This window comes from Trachypithecus francoisi, unplaced genomic scaffold, assembly GCF_009764315.1.
Source record: "Trachypithecus francoisi isolate TF-2019V2 unplaced genomic scaffold, Tfra_2.0 Lachesis_group6, whole genome shotgun sequence".
NCBI classification, from domain to species: Eukaryota; Metazoa; Chordata; class Mammalia; order Primates; family Cercopithecidae; genus Trachypithecus; species Trachypithecus francoisi.
Genome location: NW_022681471.1, coordinates 89,631,650 through 89,648,209, shown reverse-complemented (window position 1 = coordinate 89,648,209; position 16,560 = coordinate 89,631,650).

The window sequence follows — 16,560 nt, the reverse complement described above, 5'->3', positions numbered from 1 at the left end:
TATTTCTAGAAGCACACAGAGAGACAGTTGAGACTTCAAGAGGATCTGGATAAACTCAGATTGAGGTTGTCTTGTGGCTGGAAGTAAATGTGGCTGTGATTTTGAATTCTTGTTGGGTGCAGAGGTGGTATTATATGAACAATGAGAGTTCCTGTGAAATCTTTTGAGCTGTGTTACAGATCAGTGCCTGGCACTCACAAGGGACCTTTGTAGGGTATGCGTCTTTGGAGCTTAGCTCAGCCTGGTTACCTACATGAATCCCCTCCTCATTTCTGCCTCTAGAATCACCAAAGATGTCCACTACCTCAGTTTCCCAGCTGCTGCCCTATCCCAGAAAGCAGAGGGCATTTTGAGGCATGGATTAGAAATCCATCAGAGAGATACAAAAAAAGTTGGAGGGAGGCGGAGCAAGAAGGGTGGGTGGTGTAGCTGATAACCCTTGGCTGAGCTTTGAGTCGATACTACTTTTGGCCCTGCTGAGTTTTCATAATACACCTGGTACCCCATTGAGAGCCACATGTATGCTTGCTGAAGTTAGAAAAGGTCAAGCCTATTAGAGGATTTTCCCTCTCCAAAACCTCACACAAAGAAAATAATTCAACTCCAGCTGGAAGACACTTGAACATTGTCCCTTAAAAAATTAAAATGATTTCCCCCCTTGCCCTCCCCAAACCCCTCCCCAGGAATTTCTTTAAAGAAAAAAGAGAGACTCAGACTTGAGATTGGAGGTTATGGATGATTATCTGGAGGGAACATCATGGCTTTTATAGCTAGGCTTCTTTAGAACTAGGGGAAAAAAGATGCTGACCCATCTGAGAAAAGTTAATGAAGAACAGCAGGGATTATGGGAAGAGCTGCTCTCACTGCCTGCCCCTCTACCCCGCAAGCACCAAGGGGCAGACTTAACTCAGGGCTCCCAGACTAATTCTGTTCTTGGTAGAGACCTGGAGTCAAGGAATCTCAGAGTGAGGACAGCCTTTTAGAAGTCACCTAGTCTAATCTTAACCATTTCATAAGCCTCCTGTGCAGTGTCCCTGAGCTTGTTCTACAGTAGTCACAGGAGAGTTCATTCCCTTCTAAGCCTATCCATTCCGTTGTTGAAAAGTTTTGACTGTGGACAGCTTTTCCTTTGTTAAGCTGCAATCATTTTCCTTTTAGCTATCATCTGTGGGTCCTAGCTATATCCTCTGGATAGCATCACACAGAACAAGGGTGCTTCCTCTGTCTCGGGACAGCCCTTGGGATACCTGAAGGCAACTGTTATATCATCTTGTTTCACTTTTCTAGGAGAGCCCTTGCTCTTTCAGCTTTTCCTTATGGGATGTAGGTTCCAGCCTCTCCTCCTGTTTCCTCCTCCCACTCATGATGCACTTCAGCTTGTCCATGTTCCTCTTAAGTTATGGATCCCACAGCTGAATAGTGTAACTGAGGAGAATCTGACCACAGATGAGTATGAACATTCCTTTAAAAAAAATACAGCTGAAGATCACTTTGGCTGTTTCTGGTGGCCATGTCATACCAAGGCCCAGTGTCAAAATGTTTTAGTGGAAGTAGCTGTGCTGCTATTAAGCCATACCTGCCTAAGGTCTCTATGAAGGCATCTGGGACAGCCACATAATAGATTTGGGAGGGACACATTTCATGTCCTACTATTTATTTAGAATTCCCTCTGCCCCTAGCCCTGGCCAGCCTTGGTAAAGGCATTGTAGGGGAGATGAGAGAGAAGACATAAGCCCTGACTTCAAGGAACATATATGTTTAAACAAAGAGATTATTAAGTTACAGAGAAGGAATTTGTGTAATAGAAGAAGGAAATGGCATTCGATGAATAGTGTCAAAGTCAGAATTCCAGATCTATTTTATGTCCTTTTTACCTCTCTGAACTTAATTTCTTCCCCTTCTGGGAAGAATAGTTGTCTCTAAGATGGAAGATGCTAACCATATGTACCATACGCTCTTCAATTTATAGAGCCCCTATGTAGGAATATAGAGACAGCAGTCTCTGTCCCTATCCACTGTCAGATACCTATTTCCCTGCATGCTGCCACTGACACTGATTGGAAAAGCCTCTGCTGTTGCTGCCGTTCTTCAGCTCTGGGTTCTTCTGTCTGTGCCTGGAATACACACACGAGTGACTCCTGCTGGAGGTCTTGCATCCACAACCTCTTTCTCCCCATCTCTCCACATTTACCAGTTGTCATCTGAGCTGGAAAAATATCTTTCCTTACTACTAAAGCCTTGATCAGGGAGTGGATTGGAGTGCGCTTTAATCTATATTATTACTGAAGGGTAAGGGGTCTAAGGAAGAGAGTGTAGAGGTCTAGGAAACATGTCTTCACTGACACAATGTTATTTATAATGGTGACGTTCAGAACAGTTCTGGAGAAGCCTGTTTAATCCATAGTGTATCATTGATTAAATTACACAACCTAACTATCATTTATAATGTCCTATCTACAGGAAACAGAATTCAAAGCTCCAAGCTGCTTATTTATAGAAGGTATTCTTGGGAAACAATGCATTCATTAGTTAGGAACAAAAAGTGCTCTAGATAGCTCTGTTACACAGTTCTGGGGTAGTTTGGGATTCTACTACCATTAGTGCCCAAGGTGTTCATACCTTTGATGCTGGGACCAGATGTATGTACATGGTTACATTTCCCTCTGAAACTGAATTCCGGGTTACTCTGAGAGTTATCTTGTAATCAGCAAGTAACCTTTTTATATTGGTTATGTCAGTATCAAGATCACTTTCACTCAGCTTCTATGAAGCCAAAATTGTGTCTCCTGGTGCTCCCTGAAATACTCCCTTCACACATAATTCAATAAAATCATTAATGAATAAGTTGAGTTACTATTTTTTCTGGCTAAAGATTGTGTTCCAAGGACTGGGAAGGAGTAGAGGTTTGTCTCCTTATACCTCTTTGCCCCATCCAGTACAAATAGGCCAAGTGGAAGCATTGTCTTATGCATTAGTGTTGCAACGGATGATCCATTCTTCCTCACATCACACTGGCAAGTTTACTTGGTCAGATAGCCATCCTGACCAGGCACTAAAGTTGCAAAAGTCAAGATGACTTGATCTCTCAAAGTGAACTCTAACCTCTCCCCTTTGACTTCACTTCCACTTCCTCCTCTTTCACTGTGAGTCTATGACTGTACTATATCACAACACAAGTACTGCCTAGTAGCAACAGAGACACATTTTCCATGCATCTAGGCTGTCCTTCTTTTATGTCAAGTCTTTGGTTCCCATCCCCCACCCAAGAGCACCAGTTACTTGAGGCCTACCTTTTGGACTGCCTCATTCAAGTGCCATTGCCCCTTTGTTCATTCATTGACTGCCCTGCCCTCTGTCCAAAACCCAACTTTTTTCTTTTTTGGTCACAGTGAGCCCTCTAGTCTGCTGTACCAGCTATTTCCCTCTTGGCTCAGCCATGCTTCCAGTGGTGGGGGTAGGGAGGAGGGAGAGAGAAGCTCATAGAGTTGAGGTTGATAGGTTTGAAAACACTCAGCAAATCATGACAGAATCAGAGGGAAGTTTCCTCACACTGCATCTCTCTCTATTCTTTTTCAGTGATGGACAGACTCTTTGTCACATTCTTTATATTCTTTTATCAACTTGCTGAACAATCATGGCATGTTATTCTGGCTCGCCACACCCTCCTATTTCTTCTCATACCCTCCATGGGACAAGTTCTTGCTTTACTGAAGGGTTGCTAAGGACCCCAGGATCCTTACTTGGTCTAGGCTGTGGAAATGTGAAGGCTGACTGACAGCAGGCAGCTCTTGGAGTGCATTGCTTTCTCCACACTCCTACTTCCTATCTTTCTAGAAGTGGCTGTTTCCTGGTATGTTCTCAGGGAGGACATGGTCTGTTAACTTTCACTCAAGTCTTTTAATGTTACATCTGTGAGGAATGCGGGAGGTGGGACTAATTTGACAGGATCAAGGGTTAACCCAGTTACGAACAGCCCCTTTGTGGTATCTTCTGTCCCCCACCCTAATGCCACTCAACAGTTTCCTAGCTGTATGGTCTTCTCTCTTTCTTCCTGAGCCTCTGGCAGAGAAGTTTTCAGTGGTTCTCCTATACTGCCTTTCACGGTCCATAAGAAACTGATTTTTCTTTTGGGGGAAGGGGTTGGAGGTGAGATGAGGTAGAGCTAGAAGTAAAGCTGGTTTGACTAGTTATTCTGGAAAGGAGTTAGAGTCTCATGGCTGTAGCCCCATCTTTACTTATGAGAGGATGACAAGCTAAAGCCTTGTCTTTGTTGGGCTGCCTTGCTGTTTTCCATTTCTTTTTGTTTGTGTTTGATATAAGTAAAAGCCACCCTGAAAACTTCTACAGGTAGGCGGCTTTGGATGGCATCTTACTCTGACTGAGAGTGTGAGTGATGACATCTTGAAGCTTCAGGGGGTGAGTAGCAGGCTTGACTCTCACATTCTTTAGAGGACTTGACAGAGTTTGGAGCTCTGTATTAACTTAAATTGGCAATCAGGAAGGATCAAGACAACAAGCAAAAGTAGACCAGGCAAGGATCTGGATACTTCAGTTGTGTGGCTGTGCCTCACTGAGTTCAGCAACCTCTTGAACCCAAAGGTGGTCAAAGCCTAGACATGGTGGGATCGCAGAGGTAGCGGACCGCTGTATAGCAAATACTGCTATTTTCTAGGTGTTTTACATGTATTTTCATTTAACTTTTACAGTGACTTTTTGAGGCCAGATATTAGTGTTTCCATTGTGCAGATGAAGAACTGAGGCTCAGGAGAAGTTAAGTAAAAGACTCTAAGTCATATACTAAGTGGGACAGCTGACATTCAAATTTATTTCTGTCCAACTTCAAATCCCATGGTCTTTCTAAAATAGCGTGTTTACACAGGTGAAAGACAGAGAAATAAAAGAGAACTGGATAAGAATGAGGGGTTGGGGGAGGGAGGGAGGGAAATGAGGGAAATGAAATTTGATGCAGAAACTGATAATATTATGAGTATCTGCTCCACAGAGGGCAGGGTCAAAGGAAGGTCTTTGTTTTGTTTTAAATCTCAAATCAGGGTAAGGGGACTGGGTCAGTATTCAGAAAGCCTAAAGTTTAGTCCTAACTCTGCCACTCATCATTGTGTGACCCTAGGAAGTCATCTTCCTCTCTGTATCTCAGTTTCTGTAATTTGCAAAATGAGAGTAATACAACCTGCACTGTTGTCCAGTAGGGAGATTCATTTTATCATGTATTTCATATTATTATTAGCAGTATATGTGATTTAAGAAAGCAAGCAAGCGCATTCCACAGGTGTCCCTTATTAAACAGGAATTCTCTTAAGAAAATTTTGAGCCTAAAAATTGAAGTGTATGAAGTTACCTAATCATTGGGAGTTGTGTGAAAAGGCAGGGCACCTTTAGTGTAATGTCTGCTACTGCGAGAAGTTGGAAGACCAGACATGATTTCTGCTAATGTCTGAACAGCCAGCACTTTGAAAGGCTAACATCCTAAGAGTTCTAACCAACCAACCAACCAGTCAATGCAGATTTGTTGAGCACTTTGTAAAGTGCCTAACCCTAAACTAGAGAATACAAGAGTTAGCCACCATAGAATACCTGGTCCCTGGATTCTCAAAAGAGATGACAGTTTTGTTGGAGAGCTGCATTACGACAAGCCCAGGAAACAAAAAGCTTTAAGTACTGAAACTGTGGGGTAGGATCTAAGAGCAGCATTTATTCAGTGGGAAGATATTTCATTGTGGGCTGATGTAGCTGGGTGTTTTGTGGAAAAAGGAAGAATTGGAGCTAGGCCTTGAGGGATAATACAGGATTTAGGTAGGTAGGCCTGGGAGGAAGAAGGACATTGATTCCAGTTAGTACAAGCCCTGCATGTCCTAAAGACACAGACAGAAGACTGAGACCAGTTTGTTCACTCCACAGTGTGTTGACTAACAGAATAAGGGCAGAGCATGTAGTGTTTGTTCATTTATCCACTGATTAATTCATTAATTAAATTTTATTGAGTGCTTGTTCTAGGAGCTGAGCCTTCCTATGGCCAATGAAACTAGCACAGAGCTCCACAGATGTCACTTTTATTTGTTTTCTAACAAATAGTTTATAGTACATATTCTGGGCACTAGTTTTCTAACTTAACACATGTTAACTCTTTTATTTTATTTTATTTTTGAGACGGAGTCTCACTCGTTGCCAGGCTGGAGTGCAGTGGCCTGATCTCGGCTCACTGCAACCTCCGCCTCCCGGGTTCAAGCGATTCTCCTACCTCAGCCTCCCAAGTAGCTGGGACTACAGGCGCCCGCCACCACACCCGGCTAATTTTTGTATTTTTAGTGGAGATGGGGTTTCACCATGTTAGCTAATTTATTAACTCCATTTTACGCATGAGGAAATTGAAGAAAGATTAAATAACTTGCCCAATGTCATATTGCTTGTGTGGATGGCTACATAAGTGAGTCGGTGGAGATCTTCTTGATTCTTGCAGAGTAATGGGATATAAAGGTGAGTGGATTTGAGCCAGGTATTCTGGATACCCCAGAAAAGTGGGCTATAGAATGGATGCACGTTGGAAGTAGGTAGCCATTTTGTTGTTTGGATAATCAGTGTATTAAGAATAAGGCACCTAGTCTACGGTCATACCACCCTGAACGTGCCCAATCTCATCTGATCTCAGAAGAATAAAGCACCTAGCACAGTACCAGTCACATAATTGCTTCCATGAGGAAAGACCTGAACTGAACAATAGATAGGTAAGGGCATTTTGAAGGAATCAGCCATCTTGGCAATTTGCTGACTTGTCATACATTAGTGAGTTGCCAGAGGTTAGTGATAATGCATACCATTGAAGAAATGAAGAAGAGGTAGGAGTCAGGGATTAATCTAATATTTAAAATCTAGAAGGCTCTGAGAGATGACGGGAATTGGGAAGACCAATCAGGTTTAGTTCGGTTTTGGATCTTCTGAGACTGAAGTGTCTGTAGGCCAATCAAGAAGTCCCTAGGCAGTTGGGGAACATGTTTATTTAAGGCCACTGATCAGTTAAAACAACAAAACATTATTTTAGGAACATAATGATCAACACAGACAATTTACTAATCTACTGGTTGTAGTGGAAACGAGTTAATTGCCAATCTTATGCCCCAAGATAGTAGAATAGACCTGCATTGTTATTTAATGGGCTTTCCTGGCCATAGCTTTGTCTCGCTGTCTCCTCCAATCTGTGGGATGCCTTGTCAACTGAGGTGTTACTGGCTGAAGTTCATTTTGTATAACCTAGAACTTGAAGTGATACGAAAGTCCAAATAGCAAACAAACAAACAAACAAAATAGAAGAAGCTGTCAAAAGGCCAAACTTCAGACTGGAATGTTAAAATGGTTTGGGGCTGTTAAAAAACATCAATTAGCTTGCCAAAATGTTTAAGGACTGTTTTCTCTATATGAAAACCAAACTGTGGTGGCTTGGTAAGGCAAACCTCAAAGCACTAGTTTCAAGTCTGTGTTGCATTCTTGTTGTTAGCAGTTTTATACTCTCTCCATAGTGTAGTATTATTAATCCATAGATATCATTGTTAATGTTCTACAGTAGTATTGGTTCTTAAATTTGACTTTTTAAAAGCATTGTTAAATTTTCAAGAGTGATTTCATTGCCTACAGTGGTATCTTAACCACACTAAAGTAAAGGGTAAATAGGGATCTACTTCACAAATTCATTTGTTGCAAATGTTGTTGGGAAATATTGCTTTATTATTAAGAGACTTTTGCAAGTTGGCGTGATTATCTAATCTCAAACCCTGGCACTGCTGTCCTTTATACTTACATGAAATTCCCAGGAAAGATTCCTTTTATGTGCAGATAGACTTGCCAATATTAGGACCAATCCAGTCCTCCCCACACCCCCTTTATCCTTCTTGGATTGCCTTTCCGTTGCCACTTTTATGCAACATCACCTGGTTTTCTACATGGTGAAGAACTGAAAATCTGAATGTTGTAAAGATGCTATGCCATGGAACCCAGTCTAAATTAACTCCTTCCCTACCTTCTTGTAGACTAAACTCACTTCTTGCTAAAAGGCTAATGACCACATGAGTTCCTTTACCTAGCTCCTCTCTCTGACAAGATGAAATCGCTTGTAATTTATATTTGAAATTGATTTGAATCTGTAGCTGCTGGGGAGATTTTTGTGTAAAAAATTGCCCAAGTGCTCTGGTTTTCACAAGCGTCTGCTTGCTAACTTCCCTCTGTTGCGTGAGCCCTGGTGGGAGGGTGATACTCTCCTTTTCTAGAAGTAAGGGGCTCAAGATGTAATTTGCATGTTTTTCCCATGCCTTTGGCTGAGGAATGTGCAGTGTTCTGAAACCTGTCCAGACCTTGCACATACTGTATCTATCTGCTTAAAAAGGGTTTTGGCTCTTAGCCCTTCTCAGCTGCATTAGGGTTCAGGTTACATCCCTCTCCCCATCTAGCCACTAATAAAAGCCAAAATAATTAAGGATCAGGAAGAGTTAATTCCCAGGTGGGGCCCTTCCATCTCCCACCCCCTAGGTTGGAGCCCTAATTTAAGGCTGAACTTTAGTCTAAGTCTATAAGTGACAGTGATCTGGAACAGGCCCCAGAAAAGCACTTGACAATCGGGTTTTGCCCCATGCTGGCAGTACATTCTCTCTCTCTCTCTCTCTCTCTCTGTCTCTCTCTCTCTCTCCCCCTCTCTCCCCCCTCTCCCTTTCCCTCTCCCCTTCCCTCCCTTCCCCACCACGTTGGCATCTTAGGGGAGACCAGTGACCCCAGGGATCAAGCCACCTGATTGTGTTGCAGCAATGGAAATAATGCATCATACTTCCCTTTCATCTAAACTGGGAGATTCAGATGTAGCTTCTGTTTTTTTTCAAGCCCTTGACCCAACTTCAATACAACATTAGGAGTCTCATTCAGAATAAGAAACGTCATTGATATATCTCTCAACTCAAAAGAGATGCATAGTAATGAGCTCTGAGATAGTGAGCTCAGATGGGAAAGGGCAGGTTTGAAGGAGGATCTTGCAAGAGCTGGCACAGGCAGGAAGAAGCCTCATTCTGGAACAACTACACTACTGTAGTGGCCTCCTCAATGGTTTCTTTCCCTTTGATCATCCCCTCCGCCCTCCCTTAAAATTATTTAATGGTTCCCTGCTGTCTATAGAATAGAGCCCAAACTACTTTTGCCTGGTGTTACAGACCATTCTCCATCTGGCTGTAGTCTTAGCAATCCTTCCAGGCCCCAGGTTTTCAGGCAGAATGGTTATCTCTCTGTTCCCCAAACCCACCTGGGAAATTCTGGCCTCCAATTTTCTCATCATGATGTTCTTTCCAGTGGCTAGACTTCACACTGCATCCTTGGAAGGACTTCTCACTTCTCTGGCCCTTTCCATAGGACCTAAACTTCAAGCCCTACCTCTAAGCGTCTAGGGCATCATCTCTGATTGCTCCTGGGTGGAAGCAATCAGAAACTCCCCTTTGAAATGCCAGAGTTCTGATTTTCCAGTAGCCATCTTTGGGTACTTTGGCTGTCTTATGTTTGGTTTGCTGGATCAAGATCTCCTAGACGACAATGGCTGTATCTTCTATGTATTTTCCATCATCAGCACAGAGTAGACTCTCCAGCATGGTTTGCTGGTTTAGATAATATGTAAGAAGAGTCAAGCAAAAATTTTTTACTCAGTGATGGGTAATCTTTCCCCTTTCCACTTCCAAGCCTAAATTAGAGAATATGACTAGATGATCTGGACACACTGGCCAAGTTTCCCAAACTTTGTGTGACACCCCAAGTGGGGTGAGCCTTGAATGACACACACATGTGAACTAGAGGCAGAGGGAACACTTAGAAGAAAATATTGGTGGGGACAGAAGTTGAGAAGGATCCCAGAGGCAACCCAGGATGAGAAGGAGCAATAGAGGATGGGGTTGGCTACCTGCTTGTCCCCAGGCTGCCTGAAGTTTGGTTTGTAACAGTTGAATTTCATGCTGCTGCTGCAGTTCCTGTGTGTAAGCTGTGTTCCGAGGATTGCATGTGGGAGAGGCCAGCTGGCTGATGATTGCAGCATTTCCCATGCTGTTGGGACGCGTTGCTGTGAGACTCTTAAAACAACAGCCATCCCACTTGTTGCTATGTGTTTAAGGTGAGTGTAGTGTGTGTCTTCTGCCCGACTCAAGTGTTTCACTGCTTTAGCTGAGAGGCAGTAGCTTTGGGTGAACACACTGTGTGTTTATGTGTGAATGTGTATGTGTGTGTTTTCACTTTTTCTTAAGCAAGCTCTAACGTGTTGTGTCTGACTGGCCTTGGATGTGAGTCACTGTCTGGTATTTATACCCAGTGTCTTAAGTGTCCTTATTATTTGACCATGACATTGCTATTCTCCCTATTTTACTCAAAGCTGAGAATGCTGAGAAGGGCCAAAGGGAACTCACTCTGTCTTCCTTCCAAATGGGGTCTAATCTCATTGGTGGTTAACTGTCTCTGTGGCAGTCAATTAGGTTATGTAAGGGCACTAAAGGGAACAGGTTGAAATTCACAGTAGTAGTACTGTGACAGTTTAAAAGACACACTATAGGGCTTCTCTTAGTTTGTTCCTGTCCAGGGTACTGCTGGAGAGTTCACCCACTGGAATGACTTTAGAAACAGGCCTCAAAAGGGGCCCTAGGAAGTGCTTGTCCTTATCACGATCACAATAAGTATGAAAGGAGTACAAACAAACTGAGAAAGCCTTAGAGAGGAGATGATCCAGCCTTTGCAGGCATTGGTGAGAGAAGCAGATAATGTTAGCTTCCTCCTTACTGTTGTTGTATTAAGTCCTTCCAAGATTGAAAATTTTGTCTTAGAAGCAGGCTCGTAGAGTGTGGGAATGGTAAACCCCATCAGAGGCGCTGTTGTTATCAAAGGACAGAGCCTCAGATAGGAAGGACATGGCTGCTAGCATGGTCATTTGGAGGCCAGGCAGCCAGTAAATCATTTGAGAATGAATTAACGGTTCAAAGGGCAGGAGGGAATTCTTTGGGTGACCTCATAGGTGCTTGAAAAATCAAAGGGATAGCTGGTGTGCTTTTATGTTTTCAGGCCTGGTTCGGAGGGTCAAGGGAATGGAAAAGCACAGTAGAAAATTGGCATTGCTGTTTTCATGTGCTTGGGAACCCTAACTCCAGGCTGGTGATGGTCAGAGTTACCATTAATTCAATGCATATTTTCTTCTGCGAATTTTATATGCATACTCTCTAATCTTCTCATCTCTACTTACTGTAAATTAAGTAGTAACATTCCTATTTTACGGATGAAATAATGAGGTTCAGAGGGACAAAGTCATGTTCTCCAAGTAACCAAGCCAGTAAGTGGTAGAGCTATGATTTGAACCCAGCTCTACCTGACCCCAAATCCTATGCTTGTCCCACTATACCTTAAAATTTTACTTCAGCCCCGAAGCCCCTTTCTGTGTTTCATAGTGTCTTTTTAATACCATTGTTAACTATTGTTATGACTATATTCTGTGTTTCATAGCATTGGAAAAAGGTGGGTTTCACAGATCAGTCATTTTACAACTTTCCTGGGAAGCTTGTTAAAAAACACAGATTAGACTCCCAGGATGAAATAATATAACGCACCAAGAGATACTTAGTAGTGTCCCTATTCTAAGATTCTGAAATTGAGGCTAAGAGGGTTAAGTAACTTTCCAGAATTCATTGGACCAGTAACTGGCAGAGCTGGTATTCAAAATCCAGTTTATCTGATTTTAGAGTGCCTGTTCTTTCCCATGCTCTGGTTGCCTCCCAAACTAGAAGGGGAGTAAGCAATAAACAAAAGACCAGACTTGACCCTCTCGGCCTCTACAAGCCTACCCTTCTTACTTGCCCTCTCTGTCAATAAATTTTTTTTTAAGTGAGGAGTGGCCTCCCTTTCTCCCTCTCCCCTCCTTCCTTCTCTTCTAGCACAATTTATTTGTTTAAATGTTTATTTTGGGGATAGATGATGAATGTTCATGGAACAAAATTTTAAAAACTATATAAATGGGTACATCTTTCTTCATTCATTTCCCTAATCCACCTAATTTCCCTTCCCAGTGGCAATCACTGTTACCAATTCCTTGTGTACTCTTCCAAAGACACCCTTCCAAAGATACATTATATGTAGGCATGTTGTATATGCTCATATACATGCATGCTCAGTGCCTCTATTTCCTCACTGCCTGTCTTCCTGAATCCTCTCCAATCTGGCTTCCAATGAGGTCTTCCTGAGGGCCAAATATACTGGCCTTTTCACTGTTTTCATCATCCTTGTTTTCTCTATAGAATTATTGTTTTTTAATTATTCATTGAATAGGTAACGTAGTTATGTGCTTTAAAAGCTAGTTAGTATGAAAAGGCAAAGAATAGTTTCCCAGTCATCCTTGTCTCTCATCTGTCCAGTTTCACCACTACCTCCAACTGTGCTTAGATATTTCTGTGTGTCTTTTCAGAGCCTCTCTATACATACACAAGCAAATGTCAATATAGATTCTTTATTTTGCCTTTTATACAAAGGTAGCATACTAAAACAATCTTTTGCACTTCGCTTTTTACACTTAGATATCCTAGAGATCTTTCCCTATCAAGCATACAGAGGGTTATCTCTATTTTTTAACAGCCATATTGTATTTAATTATTTAAACAGTCCTTAGTATTGCTAGTCATTGACATTGTTTCCAAACCATTCAGACTCGACCTTCTCCAAACTCTGCTGCCAGTATAGCTCCTGTAATACTGAACTCTCTTGTTTCTGCATCTTCTCTTGCTGTTTCTCCATTCTCCTCTGTGAATCGACTGCCTCTCTTATCTCCATCCCGTGGAGCCTCAAGGCTCAGTGCTCAGCCCCTCGCCGCTCACTCTTTTCTCTGTTTCTTCTTTGCCTCTTCTCCCTCCCACTGTCCTTTCCCCGCTCCTCTTTTCCTCAAGAAAGCAACGATGAGATCTCATAACTCCTGAATCTCTAGTCTTAATCTTTTCCACTGTCTGATAGTATCCATTGGAATATTTTTTTTTACCTCATACCACAGTATATCTAAAATGGAACTTGTCTTCCCCTTGTATAAAATGGCTCTTTCCTTGGCCTCTCCACCGCCCACTCAGCTAGCATTAAAATCATGGAGTCATTGCTTACTCATCCCATATCCCACATTCTGTCAGTCTTGCTTCCTTTACAATACCCTTATATCCACCCGCTTGTTTTCAATTCCTGCTACTCCCACCCTCTTCCAAGCTCTTATTACTTTATGTCTGGTTTCTGGATTCCTGGCTGGCTTCCCTCCTTCTAAGATCACTCCTGTTAAATTTATCTTATAAGACACTTCTTCTATCCAAGAATGTTCGTTTCCCTGTCTATACAATGAGGAAGCTGGACTGACTGGTTGGTCTCAGAGGTGGGTTAAAATCCTAACCCTACCATTCCTTCCACCTCTGACATTCTAGACCAGAACTCTGTCCTTTCCACCTCTAACATTCTAGACCAGAAATCTTCCCCGTCTCTCCCCACCTCCCACCATTTCCACTCTCTGTACTGTTCTCTCTCACTTGAATTGTCGCTATGGCTGCATGCTCCCAGCAGTGCCTTGAAAAAATCTTTCTTCCGGCCGGGCGCGGTGGCTCAAGCCTGTAATCCCAGCACTTTGGGAGGCCGAGACGGGCGGATCACGAGGTCAGGAGATCGATACCATCCTCGCTAACCCGGTGAAACCCCGTCTCTACTAAAAAAAAAATAATAATAATAACAAAAAACTAGCCGGGCGAGGTAGCGGGCGCCTGTAGTCCCAGCTACTCGGGAGGCTGAGGCAGGAGAATGGCGTGAACCCGGGAGGCGGAGCTTGCAGTGAGCCGAGATCCGGCCGCTGAACTCCAGCCCGGGAGACAGAGCGAGACTCTGTCTCAAAAAAAAAAAAAAAAATCTTTCTTCCATATTGGTCCCAGAGTCTTTATCATAAATTAACTTACAGTTGAAAGGAATCTTAGAGGCAGGCCATCCAAGCTGACCAACACTAACCTACTGCCTGAGTGCCGTTAATAACACCCTTGAATTTGTTTGGTCAGACTGCTGTTGAATGCTTCCATTGATGGAGGACATTATCTCATAAGCCAGCGCTTTGTATTGTCAGATAGCAAGAGTTGTTCAATGTCTCCTACCACAAACTGACACCAACTGATCTGCCTTTATGATACTCTATTGTTAAAAACTTGCTTCATCTTGATTTAAGTTCAAACCCCTTAGGTTTGGCATCCGAAGTTCTCCAGAAATATGGCTCCTATCTTCCCCTGTAGACTGAAATCATGGATACTTCCTTTGCACTTCATCCACATTTTTAAAAATAGCTATATTTATTCAGCACTTATTGGATGTCAGACACTGTTCTAAATGATTTTACATGTGTTATTTAATCCGCATAGCAACTATATAAGTTTCTATTATTCTTCCCCATTTTATAGAGAAAGAAAATGAGGCATATGGAAATCCAAATTGTTTACCCAGAGTCTCACAGTTAGTAAATGGTAGAGCTAGGATTCTAAACCAGAAAGGCTATCTCCAGAGCACATACCCATAATCACTGCCATACACAGTCAGCCTCAAATGTGACAACAGTTTTCTGAATATGCCCAGTGACTTGTTATCATGGTTTCTTAAAATGCATCTCTAGTCCCAGCTACCTGACTAAATCTTGCCTATTCCTTGAAGCCCATCAGAAATTACCCTTCCTTCTGGTCCCATTCTACCCCATCTTCCATCTGGTGCTCACCATGTTCTTTCTAATGAGCTGGGCATGCTTGTTTTTATACTTCATGGGATGTGCTCATCGAGGGCAGGGCCCACAGATATAAACTGCTGGATTAGGCTTTTAACCCCAAATATGTTCCATAGAGCATTTGACAAGTGGAGCTAGGCTTTAGGAACTTCTGAAAGACTTGAGATTTCCTCTTTTTGAGTTTGTATGAATCTCCTCTTTCTAAATCTGGCTCTAAATTCTTTCTTCCTTAGGCTATTAATTCATTTCTGTTTATTGCCCCATAGTTTTGTACATTTGTTCCCAGGTGCTGTCAGTGACAGGGCCAGAAAACAAGTGTTGTTATCCATAGTTTTATATAGATATAGATATAGTTATATATTATATATAGATATGTAGATATAGATATAGATGTTGTTATCCAACATATATATCATATATATGACATATATATTTATAGACACATACATATATATACACATTTATATACATATTCATACATATATATACTGGGAGCCAGATGAGGAACAATATCAAAAAGAAATTTCATTACATCCCTTATCTGCGATCTGACTTCCTTAATATTATTACTTCTGATCTCCCCTCTTCCTTGTCCTTAACATGTATTACTATGCTAGATAGATAAATAGGTAGGTAGGTAGGAAGATAGATAGATACCTCAACACACAATCTAGAGATTGCGAATCTGGAGACTGTGAATGTGTGTGTGTGTTTATCAGAGAGAGAGAATGATGGAAGGTGGTTGGGTAGTTTTCTGAGTGCAAAGCTTCCTTGTCTTCTGTGCTAAGAAACCCTCTTTAAAATGCTGCATCCTACAGAACGTCCCTCCCCCAACCTCCTCCTTCTCTTCTTTCTATTTCTTCTCTTCATTTCATAGTGATTGTAGTTTCCCGTGTGTATTTTGTAAATGAGTTCTGTCTAAAATTTGCCAAGCTCTCTGGTTGAGTGAGATATGCTCATCTAGCATGTTAGACAAGAACATGATTTACTACCCAGACAGGCTAATTCGGGGGGTAACACATCATTCTCTGAAGGATCACGGTACTGCTAATTCCATGTGTACCAATTTAATTATATTTCAGAAGTTAAAAAAATTAAATAGTTGTAGTTTCAGTGTTTTAGTTCACTAAGTATTGACTACAGATCATTAGTGGGTACTTTACAAATTTATGTTGATGCATTGGCTGGTATTTTACATAAGTATAAGCCACCTACCTCAAGGTGTCTAACTTGGTTTTGTAAAGTACAAAATGTGCTCTTGATTTCTCTCTCTGGCCCCGTAATATTTTCATCAACCCCACCCCAACCCATACAACTTTCACAGAGCCCCTTTTTTTCTCCCTTCACATATTTCATCAGACTCTTTAAGGAAGTCATAGACTGGTTGTGATTATTACCGAACCATATGGGAACCACACATCTTTTTTTTCTTTTTCCTTCTACTTTCTTGTATAATGGTTATGACTTCTTAAATGAGTTTAAAAGCCCCAAGATTAGTTTTTAACTATTGAAAGACTTTAGGCCAGGTAGCCCTGCTTTAATTTCTTCATTCAACAAAGCCAAAGTTAGTCACCCCTCTCTTTTCTTTTCTTTCAGATATCACCTGAAATCTGTTCTCCAAAAGGGTGATACTAGTTACTGCAATATACATTAGTGTTCAGCATTCATGACCCCTTATTGTTTTTACTAAAATCTTTGGGATTCGAAGGGTTTGGGAGTCATTAAATAGTCTCCTCTTCCAAAATGAGTTGTGCCTACTGGATAAAATTTGATTAAAAAGCAAT